The following is a 22,382-nucleotide window of genomic DNA, read 5'->3' as shown; positions in this document are numbered from 1 at the left end:
ATTTTTTTTTCTCTGGGAAAAGAGGAAAGGTTTATACAAGTAGCAGTTTTAAAAATGTAACTTTTTTCTACTATCAATTACACATTAACATACACACACTAAATGAAAATATACTACAACCAATGTCTGGAAGAGCAGTTTAACATTTCCTAAATGAACTTCCCGTCACATTCACTGTATACTGTGGCTGTTAATATTGCACAAGTACAATTGGCAATGTTTAGTCACTTTTAAACAAAGATAAGTAGATTTCTCCCTCAAAGCAAGTTTCAAACATCAAAACCTAGGCTTCCAAAATTTAAAACTTTCAGCACTCTAAATATTTCAAATGAAAACCATTGCAAACTTCTCAAATGTTCTTTATATTCCAGGTATGTCAACCTAGTTATCTAGTTTAGAATCTCAGAGATATTGCAGTCTTTCTCTCTTCACTGGATGGCTTTTTCTTCCTATTGGCCTCGGTTGTCTTTGCTTTCATTGCTATCTCCATCGTGTTGCGGTTGATTACTGTCTTGAGCATCCAATCCTCCATTTAGAGCCTTTGAACCTGTTTGTTCCTTTTCTAGCTTTTTGTTTGGCCCTTTCTTCCCTTGATCTTCGGTTTTATTTGCTTACTCATGCTGTCTTTGTTCGGCAGGAGATTTGTCCAGCACTTGTGTGATCACAGAATCTCCTTCACCAATCAAAAACATGTTCTTAAACTTGTTATACAACATTACAGACTTTTCCATGATAACCTGACTTTGAATCGCTGTACTTTTTGTAGCATTGTAATCATCTCTGGGTGTTTTTGAGCTTGTTGCATTGTGACCTGAAGTGAAGCCACTTCATCCAAGGCCTCAATACATCTGTTGACTTCAAGATTATCAATTTTGAGTGAATTGTTAATTTCAGCATGTATCCTTTGAAGCTGAGAATCCACTGGTGTTTCTCTCTTCTCTACTTTCTTAACTTCTGGCTTCTTTCCTTCATCTTTATTAGGTTACTCAGTTTCCATTTGCTATTCTTGCTTGCCTTTTCTATCTGCAGCTTCTTTCTCCTGTTGTCCTTTGAGCATATTCCATGAGCAGTTTCAAAGTTTCTTCCACCTTTTCTCTTCACCTTCTTTTTTTTTTTTTTTTTAGGTCCAGGCAGTTTATTTTATTTTATTTTATTTTTTTATTCATTTTTTATTTTACTTTACAATTCTGTATTGGTTTTGCCATACATTGACATGAATCCACCACGGGTGTACATGTGTTCCCAAACATGAACCCCCCTCCCATCCCCCTCCCCACAACATCTCTCTGGGTCATCCCCATGTACCAGCCCCAAGCGTGCCGTATCCTGCATCGGACATAGACTGGCAATTCGATTCTTACATGATATTATACATGTTTCAATGCCATTCTCCCAAATCATCTCACCCTCTCCCTCTCCCTCTGAGTCCAAAAGTCTGCTATACACATCTGTGTCTTTTTTGCTGTCTCTCATACATGGTCATCATTGCCATCTTTCTAAATTCCATTGCCTGACTTCAGGCTCTACTACAAAGCCACAGTCATCAAGACAGTATGGTACTGGCACAAAGACAGAAATATAGATCAATGGAACAAAATAGAAAGCCCAGAGATAAATCCACACACATATGGACACCTTATCTTTGACAAAGGAGGCAAGAATATACAATGGAGTAAAGACAATCTCTTTAACAAGTGGTGCTGGGAAAACTGGTCAACCACTTGTAAAAGAATGAAACTAGATCACTTTCTAACACCGCACACAAAGATAAACTCAAAATGGATTAAAAATCTAAATGTAAGACCAGAAACTATAAAACTCCTAGAGGAGAACATAGGCAAACCACTCTCTGACATAAACCACAGCAGGATCCTCTATGATCCACCTCCCAGAATTCTGGAAATAAAAGCAAAAATAAACCAATGGGACCTAATTAAAATTAAAAGCTTCTGCACAACAAAGGAAAATATAAGCAAAGTGAAAAGACAGCCTTCCGAATGGGAGAAAAGAATAGCAAATGAAGCAACTGACAAACAACTAATCTCAAAAATATACAAGCAACTCCTGCAGCTCAATTCCAGAAAAATAAGCGACCCAATCAAAAAATGGGGCAAAGAACTAAATAGACATTTCTCCAAAGAAGACATACGGATGGCTAACAAACACATGAAAAGATGCTCAACATCACTCATTATTAGAGAAATGCAAATCAAAACCACAATGAGGTACCACTTCACACCAGTCAGAATGTCTGCGATCCAAAAATCTGCAAGCAATAAATGCTGGAGAGGGTGTGGAGAGAAGGGAACCCTCCTACACTGTTGGTGGGAATGCAAACTAGTACAGCCACTATGGAGAACAGTGTGGAGATTCCTTTAAAAATTGCAAATAGAACTGCCTTATGACCCAGCAATCCCACTGCTGGGCATACACACTGAGGAAACCAGAATTGAAAGAGACACATGTACCCCAATGTTCATCGCAGCACTGTTTATAATAGCCAGGACATGGAAACAACCTAGATGTCCATCAGCAGATGAATGGATAAGAAAGCTGTGGTACATATACACAATGGAGTATTACTCAGCCATTAAAAAGAATACATTTGAATCAGTTCTGATGAGATGGATGAAACCAGAGCCGATTATACAGAGTGAAGTAAGCCAGAAAGAAAAACACCAATACAGTATACTAACACATATATATGGAATTTAGAAAGATGGCAATGATGACTCATTATCTATTTTTAAATCACCATTGCTGCCAGAGCAGCCTTTTCACACTTACCTGATTTACAAAATTAATTTCTGTGTAACATTTCATCCAAAGACACAGTTCTACTGCTTAAAATGATATCTGTGTATATTTGTGTAAGAGAGTTTCCAAGAAATGAACTATTATTTTCATGAACTAAGAAATCTGCCTCTGGCAAAGGACACCAACTCTGTCCTCCCAAAGGTGAGCAGGAGTCAGGGGTCACACTGATAGCAAGGCCAGATGTTTCCAGCGGGCTACAAGGGAAATGTGACTGCAATGTTCCTGGAGCTGAACTGTGAAAACTAAAAGAAGGGGGAGGAATGAGAGAAAGGAGAGAAGTCAAACACGTGAGTGTGAGTGTTTGCAAGGAGCTTGCAAAACACTTATTCTGAAAGAAGAGAGGCTGCAGAAACTCAAATGGAATCCTTCTGAGAGGACTTTCTGAGCAAAAACAAGCTTCTCTCTTTTCCTTCTGCCTTTATCTCAGGGTCCAAAATGGTGAGCAAAACCCAGTATCTCTCTTCCCACTCAGCTTGTCATCACTTTCCCCACACCCCCAACCCTGACTGCGGGGGAGAGGATAATTTGAGTTTGGCAGAAAATGCAAAAGCAGTTCATTTTCCCAGACTTTTTGAAAAACAGCAATTAAAACCATCCCAAACACCTTGAAAATTAATGAACTGTTTTCCAGTTAGGCTGATCGCCTTGTGAAGACAATGAACTCACCTTGTTAATATACATTGGAACATTTACTCATTATTTGCCCGTATCTACCTGTCTTATCTATCTTTATTTAAACTTTTACCAAGCAGTTGTTAAATTGCATGCCCCAGTAAATATGTTAACTTGGTACAATTTCATGGAGATTTATGCACCTGCAAAGTCGGATATATTAAGTTCCCACAAAAGCTTGGCTTTTGGGGTGTGTTCTTTCCAAAGACTCTGTGGGGGCACATTTTCGATATGGAGAGCAATATGCAGGGACCAAAATCAATGGACTTAAATTATTAAACTTCTAAGGACTCGCTACAGATCGGGTCAGGTATTATAAAACTTACAGTCCATCAATTTACTTTCAATATTAATTTTAGCCCTGGGCCTGGCCATGAACACCACGAGAATGCAAAGCATGTGACGTCTCACTTAGAGCTGACGCAGAAGGGAAGTAACTGAAATATAGACCCTCTTGGCCTCTGGGGGAGATTTATGTGGCGAGGATCACGCTCCTCAGAGAAAGACTGCAGGTGAGTGGCAAGTCTGCATTATAAATGCCTGGGGTAACTATAAAAACATAAATGGTATCAGGTTATTGATTTTTTTTTCTTTCTGGAACCCACAAATTAGAAAAGTCACTGCTAAAAATCACCAGTCTCTCCACCAAATTTTAATTAAAGCATAAATAAATCATTTTGGCTGCTGCACTTGCATATAAACAAAGGGGGAGATGGCATCCTTACAAATGCTTGTCAACATTTGGTGACTAATGACTCACAGTGAAAATACAATCTGAAGCAACTGAATTGAAAGCAGATTCTGGAGCTAACTAATATCACATGCAAACCATCTAAAGCTATTATGTCTAGAGGCATTGAAACCACAGATCAGGTTTTTGGGGGTGGGTGGGGGGATGAGGATAATTTTGTTAAGTAGAGCAATACTATTTTTTGTTATTAAATAAAGTGAAGCCCTGTAATGAGATATTACAGCTGCTGCACTTTCGCCACGTGATGAAGAAATGGATACCTCATCCCTCACAGCAAACACTAACCATATGCTGCAATGATTCCAAATGTTGATTTTATTCCTAAATAAATACATAGCAAAATAGATATTTTGAAAATAAGGGTGAAAGAGGATGTTCTGGGCATTCCTAGATCTTATTACATCAGAAAAAGAAAGAAAGAAACCCTGAGATTATTGAATACTAAAGGAATCCCCAGGGGATTTCCAGCATTGGCATGGGTGCAGCAAGCTCAAACCTGAAATCTGTGCTGTGCTCCGGCTTTTGGAGAACGGCACAGAATGGTCATCTATGGGCATCGCAGGAGAGCACCCCTGGATTTCCCTCCAGAATCTGCTGTGAAGAGGAGGCAGTATAGGTGATCTTCCCTAAGCAGGAATCAAACCCGGGTCTCCTGCATTGCAGGCGGACTCTTTACCATCTGAGCCATCATGTTCCCCCTCAAATCTAGTCTCCCAGTTTTGCTGTATTTTCCATTTCTTCTCACCCTTTCACAGGAGATCCTCCAGGAATCTGCTGCTTCCTTTCTTGCGTCATTCAATATTACCTCCCACCAAATAGTTCCATCCACATACACACACTATTCTTTCTTGCAATTTTAATTTGAAACGTTCTCTTTCCCTACTCCTCCTTCCGACGGGGCTCATTTCTCTCTCCCTTCGCATGAGAGCTCCTCGGAAAAGTTAAAAGCTACACATTCCCTCCTCCCCCATGGTTTTAGCAGCTTTTGAAATCAGAGCACCCATAAAACGAATACTTGCAATTGTTTATGTGAGTCTAGCAATGATTAGTAAGAGCAGGGCAAACTTGTAGCTGCTTCTGCTGGCCTTGTGAGATTGGGAGGCTCTAGCTGAACCATATGGCTCAGATAATGGGCTTTAGAGACTGAGTGGATTCAGATCCTGGTTCCCCTAATTATTAGCTGTGTGATCATGGGCAAATTTTTTTTATATCTCTTAAGTCTTACTTTACTCAGCTATATAATAGGAAAATAATAAAATTAACTGAGGATTAAAAAAAAAAGAAAAGAAGAGGAGGCAGTGTGACATTGGGCTTTGCTGTGCTAGAGAAGGGGGATTTGACAGAATGACCTGTGGCCAACACATCTTAAAGCAAGGTTCTTCCTGGTAGGAAGGTGTACCTTATGCCTGCAGTCCCCACCTTTTTAACACCAGGGACCAGTGTGGTGGAAAACAACTTTTCCATAGACTGGGGTGGAAGAGGATGGTTTGGGGATGATTCAAGTGCATGACATTTATTGTGAACTTTATTTCTATTATTATTGCTTCAGCTCTACATCAGATCATCAAGCGTTAGATTCCGGACGTTGGGGACCCCTGCCTTATGCAATTGTTCTTGCAGCTGCACCGGAAGAAGCTCAGAGAGAACAGGAAGTGTGTTGTCTACAGTAACACCTTGTTTGTCAAATAATAGTAAAGGAAGGACAATTTTTCTTCATTCATTCATTTATTCCTCCAGTCAGGCAACATCCATTGTGTACTTAACCTTGTGCCATGCATGATATTAGCTGTTTGATAACATAGAAAAGCATAATGTGAAGTCTCCATACTCAGGAAGGGTTCAACTTGAAAATAAAAATAGGTTCGGCACAATGTAGTAAATAATAGCAGCATCTTGAGGATAACAGGGGTCCAGAGGAAGGCAAACTTAACTTTGGAGGAAAAGTCATGGGGCCCAAGGAAAGTTTTATACAGTGATGTCTAGGCTGAATTTTATCATGTGCACATACACTTGCCAAGGAGAAAGATAAAAATTTCAAACAACTGGAACTTAACCTTGTGTGTGCCGAAACTTTTCCCTTTACCAATTGTGAAAAGAAGGGAAAACTTTGTAAAAACACAAACACTGTATCAAAGGCATAGAGAAGTCAAACTGTCAATTTAAATTCCAGTTCTGCCACTTACCAGCACTGGAAACTTGGACTGATGGATTAGCCTCTCTGTGCCTCAATTTCCTAATCTTTAAAGCAGGGGGAACAATAGTACATACTTCATGTAGTATTTTGGCTTCCCATGTGGCTCAGTGGTAAAGAATCTGCCTGCCAATGCAGGAGCCGTGGGTTAGATTCCTGGGTCAAGAAGATCCCCTGAGGGAAGAAATGGCAACCTACTCCAGTATTCTCACCAGGATAATCCTATGGACCAAGCAGCCTTGTGGGCTACAGTCCATGGGGTCGCAAAGAGTCAGATGCGACTGAGCAGGCAGGCATGTACTATTTTAAGAAGTAAATGAGAGTTAATGCCTGTAAAGATCTTATAATAGTGCCTAACATGTAAAAACCATTGTAACCACATACACACACATTAATAGACAGTCCCACACTCACACACATTCTCATAGACACACATAGATTGTCATAATTATACTTAATAGCAAAGTTTATTGAACATTGTTTATGTGCCAGTTATCATGCTAAGCACTAAAAATAAAAAACAGAAAAACAGAGTCCCTGCCCCTAAGCAGCTCACCGTTTTTGCTTTTGTTTTTTAAGTATAGTTGATTTATGATGTGTTAGCTTCAGGTATACAGCAAAGTGATTCAGTTATATACACACACACATTCTTTTCAGATTCTTTTCCCTTATAGTTTATTACAAAGTCCTGAGTAGAGTTCCTTGTGCTTTGCTGGTTATCTATTTTATATATAGTAGTATGTGTGTGTGTTTGTGTTTTAGTTGCTCAGTTGTGTCTGACCCTTTATGACCCCATGGGCTGTAGCCCACTAGGCTCCTCCATCCATGGAATTCTCTAGGCAAGAATACTGGAGTGGGTTGCCATTCCCTTCTCCAGGGGATCTTCCAGTATGTATGTATTAAATTCAAACTCCTAACTTATCCCCCCTTCCCCTTTGGTAACCGTGTTTGTTTTCTATCTTCATGGGTCTATTTCAGCTTTGTGGGCTTCATTGGAGCCCACAGTTTTAATTCACAGTTTTATTGACTGCTAACTCTGTCTTCAGACCTGAACATTTCACCTGATCACAAATGTCACCTCTTACAGAATCCTCACACTCAACATGTATGTGATCACACACTTCACCCTTTCTCCCTAAACCTGTTGTTCCTCAGTTCCCTGATGTAATCGGCTGCATCACCACCCAGTCAGCTGCCCAGGCCCAGAACCCAGAACTTACCCCTGACTCTGCTCTCTCCCTCACCTGCAAGTCCAATCACCAAGCCTTTCCAACTGTGTCTCTAAAAGTTCTTTCAACCCTGTCTCCTCTTCTGCATCCCGACATTGACTCCTGGAATTCAAGCCTTTGCCACCGCCCTTCTGTATGACCACCAGAACCCCTGAATCAGCCTCCAGGTTAAGCCATCGGGCACTCAACTCCCAGTGGAAATTTCCAAAACAGAATCTGGTGGTGACCTGCTCACAGTCCCTCAAGTGATCCTCGTTGCTTACAGTGTATATATAGCAAGACTCTCAGGGACAGTCATGGTCCAGCTGAGTCATGCTTCATTACACCAAATGGTGCTGAACACCTCAGACCTCATCTTAAACTACTCTCTGTCTCGTATTTTATCCTCCATCAAATGCAGCCACATTTGTCCCCACCACACTCAGCTCTTTCCCCAGCCACCTGTATTGCCCTCTCTGGGAAGGCTTCCCTGACTCCTTGTCCTGGCAAGTGCCCCTTCTGTATTCTCTCACTGCACACTTCACACTGCACTGTGAGTAATCACTCACTAATTCTCTGCATCATTCTCTCTTACAGAGTCTAGCACAGCTAGAGAAGGAGCAGTAGCAATATTTATTGAAAGAATACAGTACTTGATCAACTCTAACATGACTTTTTTGTGAGATACACTTTTATTTTATGTTCCACTAAGGAAGAAAGAAAGGCTGCCAATTAAACTGATGCTACCTGTTCTTGTCACATCCCAGTTGCAGAGATGTTAAAATGGGAAAGAGAGGCTCCCTAGAATCCATGAACTATGATAACTAAAATTGTCTTTGTGGGTTTACCAGAGGCTTATAGAGAGGCCTGGGCTCTGGAGTCAGACCACTTACTGGGTGTGTCAACCTGAGCAAGTTACATCCTTTCTCTATGCCTGGTATTTTTCATTTATAAAATAGAGTTGATAACAGTGTTTTGATTTTGTCTGCTCACATCATTCCTGCATTTCCTAAGGCCTTTGCCTTTCTTGAGTAGCCTGTTATGTAGCTTGGTAGGTAGATCTGCTTGTCTAGTGTCACTCCCTTGGGTGAACCAACCCTCATCCCATTCTTTGTTCTGCCCAATCCAGGTGACTCTGAGGGGACCAGCGACATCTATCGCAGCCTGAAGGACGTGAGGAGGCTGAGGTAAAGGCAGGGGGAGGGTCGCACAGTGACACTCGGCCACAGTGACAGTCTCAGGCAAAAAAAGATATGACTAGGGTTTCAAAGAAGGTTGAAGAGGTTAAAGTACAGAAAGTACTCTAAAGGCACCCGTGGATTTTATGCAGGAACTAGAAACTTACTGAATGTGAGCTTTTTGAGAACAGGGATATTTAACTGATTTGTTCACTAATATTTCCAAGAGAAGGTCTTCCCTAGTGGTTCCATGATAAAGAATCCGCCTATGTCGCAGAAGCCACAGGACACGCAGGTTTGATCCCTGGGTCTAGAAAATCCCCTGGAGGAGGAAATGGCAACCCACTGCAGTATTTTTGCCTGGAAAATCCCACAGACAGAGGAGCCTGACAGGCTAAGTTCTTGGGGTCACAAAAGAGTTGGACACGACTTAGTGACTAAACAACAACAACAGCAACATTTTCTGGAGACCCAGGGTAAAGGCTGGCACATAATAGGTACTCAAAAGCACTTGCTGAATTAATGGACTCTGATGTTTCTAAGCTCTCTATCTAGATGTAAGATGGCATTCATGCTACTGTCAATGTGTTCACCTCTGTCTCCCACCTCCCTATTTCCTCCTTTCCTTTCCTCCCTCTTGTCCTTCTTTCTTCCCTCCCTCCTTCTGTCTTCTCTCTTTATTTTCTTTCTTTTTCACGTCTAGTCTGCTATTACCTGAAAAGCAAAAACAGCTATCGCATTAGGATTGTTTTTTCAGCCTAAATAATGCCCCCCATCCCTGCCCGTTTCCACTTGTCAACCCCTGTCCTTCTCCATCCCCTCCTGAGGCATGACCTCTGCCCACAGGGAACCCAGGTGTTTCTCCCTGAGCTCATCACGACATTGCAATGGACATAATCTCACCAGTTTCCTCTGTGGCTTGCTCCTGGTGGTCTGGCACTGCCAACTCGCTGCCCTCAATTCCCAAGAAGGGCTAGGCATCCTGGTGGTCCTATTTTGCTGTGGCCTGCTTCCATTCCCACTACCCATTCTTGGTTGATGCCACCACAGCCCCTGGCACCCTTTCTGTTGTCCCATGGAAGCACATCTTGGCGAGGAGGAGGGGTTTCCCCCATGCAGCTCTCATTAGAGACCTACCACCAGTAGGAGGTCACTCCTGGGCTCACCCTCACTGTCTGAGACCTCGAGGAGATTGGGACTGGACCATCGCTTACTGAGTATGAAGCCGAGGGAGACCCCAAGGACAGTGTCCAAGGAAAAAAATCCCAGTAAAACCTCAGTCTACAGGAGTTGACCAGACAGGTGACAACAGGGAGCAAAGCGCTGGTCTTATTATTTGGGAGGGGGCATAAATTCGCTGAAGAGGGTGTGCCAGGCAGTCTGGGGAAGGAAGGAATAGACTTGGAAGGTGAGGGGGGAGGAAAAAGACACAAAAGATCAGCAAGTTCCTGGCTGTCTGACCGTGGCCAGAGAGGGGATGAAGGCTGCTGTGCGGAGTTTCTCAGGAACCTGGATATGGGAGCAGTGCCCCCATCTCACCTGGATGCCCTCTGTCCCAAGCAGAACACTTGGGCCTGGGCCCCCTGAAGGGGACAGTGACCATCTCAGCAATGACCAGAGGGGATCTCTGGCCCCACAGAAAGGCCTCCAAGAACTTTTCCCGGAAGGTCCATGACTGAGGCTGAATTTCCTTCCAACGTAAAAGTGATGGAAGTTCAGAGCTGTGTTTAAGTTGACTGAGCAAAAGCAAGATTTTGCTTTGTGTGTGATGTGCCTATGCACATGAGTGTCTACTGTGTGCTAGAAAATATAGTAGCATTATCAAACATATTTTATCATTCAAACTTCAAAACAGCGATTCTGTAGCAGTCAGGATTCAAACCAAATTTGTCTAACTGCAAAGTCTGTGGGTGTCTTAGTAAATAAAATCAAGATAAAGAAATAAGTTGTTGTAAGAGTGTTCCAGCATTTATGTTACATATGTGACTTTTAATCCTCACAATAAACATCATGTATTTTAAGTAGAAGAACACTTTCTGGTGTATTTTCTCTGGCTGGGACATCAATTCCTTGTCTGTCATGAAAAGCCCTGTTTCTATAGCAGGACCTCAGCTTCTCACAGCCCTGAGTTATTCATCTTGTTTGAAGTGAACAGCAGAGAGCACAGAAACTAAAGTCTGAGTTCTAGATTTCCAGAAAAGAGACTCTCCCTGGTCCAGTACGAGCCAGTTGTTAATTCCTGTTCCAATCAGCTATGGGAGCAGCTGCCTTCCAGCAGCTTAGCCAATCTAGTTCTCTCTTCCAGGGATTTGTAATTGGGCCTTAGAGATTCTAATCAGTCTGTACTGGCCATTTGAATTGAGGGCATGTAACTGTAATACTGGAAAGAAACTGTAGTTGGCAGTATGTGCCCTCGGAAGTGCTGGTGGTGGTTTAGTTGCTAAACGGTGTCCAACTCTTGTGACCCCATGGACTGTACTGCTAGGTTCCTCTGTCCATGGGATTTTCCCTGAAAAGAATACTGCAATGGGTTGCCATATCCTCCTCTAAGAGATCTTCCAGACCCAGGCATCAAACCTGCATCTGTTGAGTCTCCTGCATTGGCAGGCAGATTCTTTACCACTGAGCCACCTGGGAAGCACGTATTTATTTATTTACTTGGCTGCACCGGGCCTGTGCACTGTGGCAGGCGGGTTCTTTGATTTTCATTGTGGCATGTGGGATCTTTACTTACGGCATGTAAATTCTTAGTTGCAGCATGTGGGATCTAGTTCCTTGATCAGGGATTGAACCCCAGGCCCCCTGCATTGGGAGCGCAGATTCTTAACCACTGAACCACCAGGGAAGTCCACTGTTACAGTAACTTACACTTTTCTTCTGATCATTAAGTGCTGGCTTTGGCCATGTTCATTTTTGAATGCTGTCATCTCTGCTGAGACTCAGCAGCCCAGTTCTGTGGTAAAATTTCCCCACCCACCTGTGTCAACCCTGAACTGCAAATTCTCAAGAACGCCAGAGCCCCCTTCTCCAGGGCATGTCTTATAAACTCATGGGAGGGAGTGCCCTCCAGGCCTCTTGAGGATCTCATTTCTTATGGAGTATATCCAGATTCCTTCTCTCTGACTCTCTGGATTTTATTTTGGAAAAATTCTATCTTCTGCCTCACTAATTTTCTCTTCAGTTACCTCGAATCTGTTTAATCCATGAGCTCTTAATTTTAATTATATTTTTCATTCCAGAAGTTCTATTTCATTGTTTTCCAAGTATAATAAGTCATTTTTACAGTTGTCTCTTATAGACATTTGAAAGTTTATCTTTTATTCCTTTAAACAGAAGAATACTTCTTCCACATCTGAGAGTGTGACAATTTAAAGGGTCCAGTGTTGTGGGGAAGTATGTCTTGCTATGATCCCCACCTAGGAAAACCCATGAACTTTGTCTTCTTTTCTCTGTACTCTGAAGGCAGGGAAAAATCAAAGCTCAAGAGCGAAAAACAGCAAACACTCCCAGGACAAAAGCTTTCTCTGAGCCTTGCTTTCATTTCTGGGATCCTTTCAAAACATGACTGGATAATTTCTTCCTACTCTACCAGCTCTTAGACGTCATCCAGCAATCTTAAAAGATTTTGTAAAACCTAGCATTTTCAGTTGTTTTCATCAAGAAAACAAACCTAGCCTGTAAATATGACTGAAAATGGAAATCTCATGATTTTTTTTTTTTTTTTGAGGTCAGGGAATTGAAAACTACAAAGGCCGTGACAGTCTATGACCAAGAAGAAATCCAATATAATTTTTAAGAATACTATGTTTTTCTGTGTGGCTTATTGTATGGTTCCCAAAGTATTAGTACTTTACCTCCTGTCCTTTTTTTTCTCTCCATTCCAACATCAACCAGCCTAGTTCAGACTTCACTACCTTTAGCAGCCTCCTACCTGATCTGTGACTCTCAGCTTCTCTCTCTAATTCATCTTGCTGGCATAACATTCCTAAAAACAATTCCACTACCTCACTTTCTTCTTTACAAATATCCTATAGCTACCCATTGCTTATTGGATAAAAATCACTTTTCATCCTAAGAGGTAACCTGGTACTACATGAAAATTGATATTTATCTAACTTGAAGCCTTAATGCAAAAAACATATGCATCTGAAAGACCTAATTCAACACTGATTTCTTCCCTGAATTATTCCCTACTAACCTTGGTCTCTATTATTTTTCTTCCCTGAGCCACGAAGAAATTTATGTAGTAACACAAGGTCTATTATTCTTTAACAGCTTTATTGAGATACAATTAACATATCACGATTCACCTATTGAAAGTGTACAAGTCAATGGTTTTAGTATGTTCACAAGATTGTATAACTATCACCGCAATCAATTTTAGAATATTTTCATCAATCCAAAAGAAACCACCCACACATTGTCAGTCACTCCCAGTTTCTCGTAGTCCTCCAGTCCCTAGGAAACTACCAATCTACTTTTACCTCTATGGATTTGCTTATTCTGAACATTTTATATAAATGGAATCATATGTGGTCTTTGGGGAGTGGATTCTTTTGGTTAGTATAGTATTTTCAAAGTTTGTCCCTGTTGTAGTATATATCAGTACTTCATTCCTTGTTGTAATTAAGCAACATTCCACTGTATGAATATACAACATTTTATTTATTCATTCATCAATTGATGGATATTTAGTTTTTTTCCATTTTCTATTATGGATAATGCTGCTATGAACATTCGTTATTATGGATAATGCTGTTATGAACATTATTACTGACATCTAAGCTGGTGTGATGTGGTATATCACTGTGATTTTCATTTGCAGTTCTCTAATGACTAATGATGCTAAGCACATTCTCATCTACTTGGTGGCCATTTATATATCTTCTTTGAATAAATGTCCATTCAAATTCCTTGTCCATTTGAAAGTGGGTTGTTTGTCTTTTTATTACTGTGTTGAAAGAGTTCTTTGTTCTTTCTGGTTATAGGTTCCCCATAGATCTGATAACTTACAAATATTTTCTCCCATTTGAGCACTGTATTTTCACTTTTGTGATAGTGTTGTTTGTAACCAAAAGTTTTAAAGTTTTATATAATCCAACTTATCTATTTATGCTTTTGCTGCTTTGCTTTTAAGAAACTAATACCTAAGTCATAAAGATTTGTAATAGCTGCTTTGAAGGCGCGTGCTAGGTAGGTTGCTAGGCTTATCATGGGAGTTCCTAGAAAGGCAGCTTCTAGTGACTGGTTTTGCCCTCTGTTACTTTGCAGGTTATATAATTTTTATTGAAGACTAGACATTTTAAATATTAGATTGTAACAACTCTGAATATTAATCCCCCCACCCAGTTGTTGCTGTTTGCTTGTTTGTTTTGTAACTTGGCTGAATAAACTTGACAAAGTCTAATTTTAGTGCAATCTGCAGCCTCTGACACCCCTGGTCAGACCTTTCTCCATTTGTTTTTATCTTTCATCCTGGCTTCCTCGGGGTCACCCTTGAGTTGGCATCAACCACTTGTCAGTGAAAAGTTGTGCTTAACCCCTATAGGTAGATCAGGGTTTACCCTTCAACAGTGTGTGTATGAGGTTTGGAGATCTCTATTACAATCGAAGGAGGAAATGGCAAACCACTCCAGTATTCTTGCCTGGAGAATCCCATGGACAGGGGAGCCTGACAGGCTACATTCCATGGGGTCACAAAGAGTCAGACACGACTTAGCAACTACACAGATTACAATCCAGGGAGCTCTCTTTTTTCTTTCTTCTCGTTCCATGTCCTGTGAGGCACTGTAGTATGGAGGCTCCTGCTCTGACTCCTTCTGAGAGGTGCAGCCTTGGGCATTCACACAGGCTTCCAGATGGCCAAGGGCACGTGTGATTTTTGTTTTTAAACCTGGCTTTCTAGGAGTCACCACTTGGTAGCTTATTGCTCAGTCAGTGCTGAGTCAGAGGCTGTGTTTAAACCCTTTGTGCTGGTGTGGCTTCTGCCAGAGGTTAATAGCTCTGTGTACAGCTTGAGAGGCTCTTTCAAGCCCACCCCACATCCTGCTCTGATTGTTCCTGGCCGGCACAGCCTAGCACATACATGCATCCTTTCTGACTCCTCTCTTGACTATGTTCCCAGGAGCTCTCCTGGTAGCTGTCTTTCTTTGTTTGCTCTCTATGACACTCCTGCTCTGCCACTGTTCCTGTACAGTGGAGCTACCAGCTTCTTAATCACTCTCCATCAAGACCCCTGGGCTTCCCAGGAGGCTCAGACAGTAAAGAATCCACCCGCCAGTGCAAGAGACCTGGGTTCGATCCCTAGGTTGGGAAGATCCTCTGGACAAGGGAATGGCATCCCACTCCAGTATTCTTGCCTGGATAATCCCATGGGCAAAGGAGCCAGGCGGGCTACATTCCATAGGGTCACAAAAGAGTCGGATATGGCTGAGCGACTGAAACACACACAGACACACACACTCCCCATTATTTTGAGCACTCCACAGTATGGAGTTCCCCACACTGTTCCAAATGAAATCAATCCCTCAGGCAGAGCTATGGGATTCTTCAGTCCTCCTGACCCAGCTTTGTCTGGGCAGAAACCCTGTGCCCCTGCAGCAGAACTAAGGACGGAGACTTGTTTTTACCAGAGTGACACCCTTGCTCTGTGAGTGGGCACTGGATGAGGTGGTGGCCCCTGATCTCCTTGGCTTTCCCCTCCGGACACAGAACCTCCACCCTTCAAGCAAGTTGGAATGGGGGTGATTGGCCTCCAGTGTTCTCAGCATCTGCACCTGGAGGGAAGCAGCCATCTTATGAGCCTGAGCTGGGTGAGGAAGAGGAACTCCATCCTTTTAGCCATGCCTGCCCAGAATAGAGCTTCTGGAACGTGGGGCTGGGGAAGATACGAAATGGCAGCCTGCCCCTCCCTGGGTGTAATTTTGCTATAAACTGGAGGCCGGAGGGACAGGGGACCCCTGTCTTCTTGACTGCATGTGGTTGGAGCAGAGCTTCTATAACATGAAGCTGTAGAGAGGGGTAAAAGAGTGGGTTCTGGCTCAGATATCATGGGCTTTCACTGATCTTACCAAGATTTAGTAGGTTTTCTTGAATGAATCTTTCTCCCTTTGCTGTATGCCCTCAGGAAAATTTTCAGAGACTTTAAGTGATTGTCTTTTTAAATTTTCACCAATGATTTGTTTTCCTTATTCCTCTTTCTGAAAGTTTTGAAGCCACACAATCGATTACTTGGTTAGAGAGATAGGCTCTATACATTCACTTGACAGATATTTACGGAGTTTCAACTATGTGTCAGGCAATGATTCTGGTACTGGTTGACCTCTATTAACTTACTGTTTCAGAGGTTTACATGTATCTAACACTCATATCTCTAACGGGAGAGAGTGAGCCTCAAGGAAAGGGCCATGTCTCTTTGGTCTTTGTAAATCACTATGGGCACGCAGCACAGAGTGAAATGTATATGCTTGTGTTCAACTCATTCCTTCCTGATGTCCCTGCTTGATGAACAGTGCATTTTCAAAGCTATGCATTTTTTCCTGGAATGCTCCTTTCCTCTTGTCTTTATTTGGCAAATCATTCCAGATTTTCTATTATTTGTCTCTGATTCCCAAGTCACTGGGTCATCAGGTTCGATTGCCTACCGTGAATTTGTTGTTGTAGTTTAGTTGCAAAGTTGCGTCCCACTCTTTTGCAACACCATGGACTGTAGCTCACCAAGCTCCTCTGTCTATGGGATCTCCTAGGGAAGAATACTGGAGTGAGTTGCTATTTCCTTCTCCAGGGGATCTTCCTGACCCAGGGATCGAACTCTGCTCCGATCTCTGCATTGGCAGGTGGATTCTTTACCCCTGAGCCACCAGAGAGGCCCCTAATGTAGATTCGGACTTTATATACGCAGTGTCTCTAAGACTAGAATTTATCTCATGGCCAAAGGATTCCTATCCCATTTTGCAGATGGAAAAGCTGAGACTCAGAGAGCTTAAGGACGGACTTCCCTGGTCCAGTGGCTAAGACTGTTCCCAATCAGAGAGCCCAGGTTTGAGCCCTGATCAGGGAACTAGACGCATACCACAGCAAATAGGGAAGAGCCTATGAATGCACCTGAGACAAGGGGCAGCCAAAGAAAGAAATATTGAAAAAAAAAGTCTTAAGGAACTCACCTCATGTTATAGGAAGTATGTGCAGAACAGAGCTGCCTGCCTCCAAAGGCTGCTGTCTTTACGCCAGCCTACTCTGCCCCTCGACTTCTGAGAGAAGAGAACTACAACAAGTTTAAAAAAAAATGATTTTCAACACCTTGAGTCATCTACAACAGCACATGCTTTGGAAGTCTGCTGATTTTCCCAAAGCAAATACACGATCTGGCCTCTTCATGCTTGTTGCACAGAAAATGACTAATGAAGAACCACAGGAGTGAAAAGGAGTGACCTCGTTACGCCACCCCAAAACCCCCAAATGACCCCAATTAAGGCAATGATCTGGCTGATTTACAAACATGCAGCCCACAAAATGGCAAATGTAACTCAACCACAACCAATCTGGCCCTTGTTAGCTGTGTTATAACAAGAACTTGTATGAATATCATTATGAAACACTAATTTAGGACAAGAATTTTGCTGAATTCAGAATTTTCTCCTACAACAACAAAAATAAAACTCAGGAATGGTGAAGTATATGTTTTTTTAAATTGATTTGATCTGAACATCTTCAAAACCCTGCATTCTAAAGATATTAGTCCTTCAACAAGATTTGAGAGGTTTAGTTGGATCTTATTGGTTGGTTCCTTCAAACTAACCTAATCTCACACCCTCTACACCAAGCTGCAGAATCAATAAAACAAGGAAGGGTAAAACTGGAAAGAATTTGAGTGGAAGCCTCTGAGGAAAATGTGGGTTTGTTTCCTTCCGTGGCAGGAAGAAAAGTTGACATTTCAGTAAATCGTATTAGACCATAAACTTATTAGGTGTTAGACTGCTTCTCCCCTAAGTTCTACAAAACACCTGGAATAGTATTAATTACCTATCAGGAGGTCATCAAGTATTAGTTGATTATTGCGGCCCAGAGCTCCCCTTCACTGCCATAGCCGTTGGAACCAGGGTTGAGTCACTTTAAGGGTTTTTCCTTAAATCTGCTCTATTATCAGTCTTCACCTGCCATATGGCTTATTCATACCTTTTGTTTCTTCTGCATCTCTCTGGGAGTTCCAACATGGGACTGGAATGTCTCACATATAACTTGAGCTGCTTTCTGGTTACCTCTCCCTTCCTCTGGCTGCTGTTTCTGTTGCCTAGAGTGTGCTGTTTTTCTGCTTAACCATATTGATGTCCTCTGGGTTGGACTGAGAGGGCCCCAAGTGTTGATTCTTTCCCCACAGGGGCTAAGTTTCCTATGCTATTCATCGCATGGAGAGGTAGAATAGAATTACGACCCTTGGGGCAGCTTACTTTTAGAAGGTGTAAAGGAAAAGTCCATCTGACTAGGCCAGTTTTTACTTACTAATCAACTAAGCTTTTCCAACTGTCCTGGGGGATAGTGAATAAAGTGTAGTGAGAGGCTGAGAGTGTGACTTGCACTGAGTTCATTTCACAAAGAAGGAAACTTCAGGTGTGATGGAGAAGCACTCTAAGGCCTTCCACACGCTAATCCTGATCTGCCCTTGGCCCCTAACGCCGCTGGAGCTCCTAGGTCTAGATCCAGGCTTTGATCTTTCCCTCTAACACTTCATTCCTCTCTCCTTCCCCCTTTCCTATACTATTCTTTTCATAAGGAGGAGGGCCACAGCCAAATCAGGGCTGGATAGCCATGTGACCACCTGAAATTCTGGAGGGTTTTTTTTTTTTTTTTTTTTAATTACAAAAAGGGAAAACAAGGAGAATGGATGTCAGAGCAGAGGTCAGCAGTCTTTGCCTCAGGCAATATGAGTGGATCTCCACCCTGTGCTCCAAACCACTCTGCGTTCAGATTCTGTTGCCAAGTGTGGATCACAGCCCCACACTTCTCCCTCATTTCCTCTAGACTCCCAGCGCCCCTCTCTGCAGTGTCTTCCTGCTCCCATTTTACCAAGCATCAAAGATAGCTGGCGATAACAGAATCCCAATGGTAGACACATTTCCACGTTCTTTCTTACTGTCACGCATGCGGTTCAAAAACGCTGTGATGAATGACAGAGGTGCAACCTTAGAATGCTCTGGGAACACCTGGCAGGGACCCTTCATCAGACTCCCACGAAGAGGCCAGAGACTGGAGAAGGCTGACGGTGATGTCTGGGAAGAGTTCTTCTTTTCTCAATAGTTATATTTATTTATTTGACTGTGTCAGATCTTATGACATGGGGCCTATGGGAATCTTTGAGCTTTGTTGAGGCATGTAGGCTCTAGTCCCCTGATCAGGGATCAAACTCCTCATTGAGAGTGTGGAGTCTTAGCCACTGGACTGCCAGGGAAGTCCTGGGGAAGAGTTCACAAAGAGCAAGAGTTTGTCAATGAAAAGGCATTATGAACAACAAGAAGAGTATGTGCAAGAACCAGAGAGATGAGGGAGATAGCACATTTGCAGAATAGCAAGTAGGACCTACTGCGTGAGCCAAGTTTGGGTTGGAATGAGGATGTTTATAGAAGATGAGGCTATGGAGGTAGATAAGAAGCAACTGATGAAGGACCTTGTAGACTTTACCCTGGGGATAAATGAGATCTCCTGGTGAGCTTTAAGGGGTGACCCAAATGCATCTGCATTTGCAAAAGACAACTGTGACGGTTAGGTGAAGGACGTATTGGAGAGGCAAGACTGGGCGTTGCTACAACAGTTAGGAGGTGATTAGAGAAAACCAAGGGAAACAAATTAACAGCCTGAAGTAAAATAGTGATGTCTGTCTCCAAAGCTCACAGTTTTTCCACAATAATGATGGTTTTCTTCTCTGTTTGTTTGTGGATGCGAGCATGCTCAGTCACTTCAGTCATGTCCAACTCTTTGTGACCCTTTGGACCATAGCTGCCAGATTCCTCTGTCCATGGGATTCTCCAGTCAAGAATGCTGGAGTGGGTTGCCATGCCCTCCTCCAGGGAATCTTCCTGACCAAGGATTTGAACCGGCATCTCCTGTGTCTCCTGAACTGCAGGAGGATTCTTTACCCACTGAGCCACCTGGAAGTCTCATTCCATAATGGATTTGAGATGACTTTCACAAATTCACTAAGTCCAGTTAGCAAATGTGAATCCAAGTCTGCAAAGTCAGGTATATAAAAAGCATGTCTTTGTTTTTCAGATGTCAAGCTTAAAATCTAATCCAAGCCTGCTCTTACTGGGTAAGTGGACTGGCCACCCTTCCCACCTGGCGTTGTGCCACTTTTGTGAGCTCTGCTTCCCTCTGCTCTCTCTAAGGCCACAGATTCAAAAACTCTGGGGATCTCTTCTTCATTCTTGGGGAAATCCTCCTCTTTCCAAGTTCCCCCCAGAAGCCATTTCTCTCCATACAGGACACTTAACGTATCCTCCTTTAAGACTTTAGACTTCTAAACAAATCCAGAAAGGGAAGTCAGCCATAATTTTACCGCCTGTAAAGCAAGAAGGCACAGAACTCACATGATACTTTCATCAGAGAAGAAGGAAGTCATGAATTCACATGTCAAAAATGGTCCTGTCGTGATACCATGTGATTATTTCACGTATAAATAACTCATGGCAGAGCGAAGATAAAATAAATTAAAACTAGTGAGAGAGTTCATGCCTTGAAAACTGTAAACACTTTTCAAAGTAAGAGCCAGGTTTCAGCTCTGAGCCATTTAGTCATCAAAGCACAAAATGAACACAGATTAATATTGCAACTGTTCATGGCATCCACTAAAGAGAGCATATCTGTTTTTCAGGAGCAACATGGTTTTTACTTGCTCCTGGGATGAGAGGAACGTTCCTTCACTGCATCCATGTAGAGTGCACACTGCATGATACAGACAACCCCATGTTCCACATCATCTTTCCAGTAATTACGTCTATCAGATCATTTCTTGTAACGATATAGGCACCAGACACCTGCTCTAGACAGGAACACAGGTAAATAGAAAATTGCTGCATGTGATTAAAGTAGTGGAAGTGCTGTACAAAGAGCAAAGGGAGTGTTTTTTCAAGTTCCCAGAAGAAGGAAGGATAGAGGGAGCCCAGCATCCAAAGATCCTGGGGCTGGAATGAGGATGGAAAATGCTCAGGTCATAACTGGACAAAATACAGTCTCATACTCAAACTTATACAAAGTATCGACAGGAAGTACATTAATTATTATTAGTTGTTTTTAGGTGATCATATTGTGGATGATTTTCTATATTTTGTTTTCAGCTTATCTACATTTTCAAATTTTTATGATGAGAAAGTTACTAATATTTAGAGGCTAGTTTTAGTTGTAACAGAAGACCCCATAGAAGTAGCTCTTAGCTTTTGTCACGCATGATGTAACCCAGAATGAAATGATATGAGATCTGGGATTTGCTTCAGAATAATGTGGGGCAGAGGAAAAGTGGACAAGGCCACAGATGAGTCAAGACTGGTCATGAGTTGCTAATTGTTTAAACTAGATGATGGATGGGTACCTGGGGATTCATTACATTGTTCTCTCCTTTAGTATATTCTTTAAATTTTCTATAACAAAAAGCTGAAAAAGCAAACAAATAGATAAGGAAAGTGACCTTAGCACATTAACCCCTCCATGGTTCTGTTTCCTCAATTGTAAAATGGAAATAATAAAAACATCCACTGCATAAGGCAGTTAGAGGATTAACAGTGAATGTGTGTAAATTGCTCATAACGGTGCCTGAGACTTAAGTGATCATTGTGATTGCATTGTGATTATGATGACACTATGATTGCTTAACTGGAGGCACAGTGACCTCTTAAGAGTCCAGGTTCCTTCTACCTTTCTACTTTGCCATCTCACGTGGGTTACTCACGCTCATGGTTATATGATGCCGAAGCTGTTCTAAGCCTCACCTCCTCTGCTGCCCTGTCTAGAAGCAGAAAAGAGGTGAGGCTCTGTTCTTTCGGTGTCCTTTTTTTAAGACTCAGGAAACTTTCCAAGAAATCCCCTAGCAGGCTTCCCTGTACTTCTCATTTGCCAGGATTGCATCACATTACCATGCATAAATGAGTCACTGACCAAGGGGATAGATCGACCAGTTGACGGTAAACTTATCAAAACTTACACCCTGGAGCTTTTTGAGGGCCCCTGCAGTGGATGGTACACAAATGCCAGAAGGAAGAAAATCATGGTTTCTGTTCAGAAGGAAGGCAGTAAAAAGTGGCTAACAAACAGTCAACAGATAGTAATTTCCTGTGGTGTGTTAGAAAATCATGAGTAGTTCTGTGGGCCTGGAGTCTTCGGTAATGTAGGAAACAAGAAAAGAGATGGGAGATGATGGCAGGTGAAGGATAGGGTGCCATTCAGGAAACACTGCCTTTTTTTCCTGGGGAGCCAGGAAGACTGAGGCACAGCAACTAAGGAAAACACAATAAGAAAAAATAGCACTAATTTTATTTTAACTTAGAGTTTTCCTGAAGATAGTGTATAATTCTATGCAAATT

At 42.2% G+C, this 22,382-nt stretch overlaps 1 pseudogene; it reads right to left on the bottom strand.

Annotated features, from left to right (window-relative positions):
* Window positions 1-381: 381 nt before the first annotated feature.
* LOC120856575 lies at window positions 382-21,757 on the bottom strand (annotated as a pseudogene).
* Between the last annotated feature and the right edge of the window lie 625 nt (window positions 21,758-22,382).

The sequence above is a fragment of the Oryx dammah genome, unplaced genomic scaffold, assembly GCF_014754425.2.
Source record: "Oryx dammah isolate SB20612 unplaced genomic scaffold, SCBI_Odam_1.1 HiC_scaffold_28, whole genome shotgun sequence".
NCBI classification, from domain to species: Eukaryota; Metazoa; Chordata; class Mammalia; order Artiodactyla; family Bovidae; genus Oryx; species Oryx dammah.
This window is presented reverse-complemented; position numbering and strand designations above follow the sequence as displayed.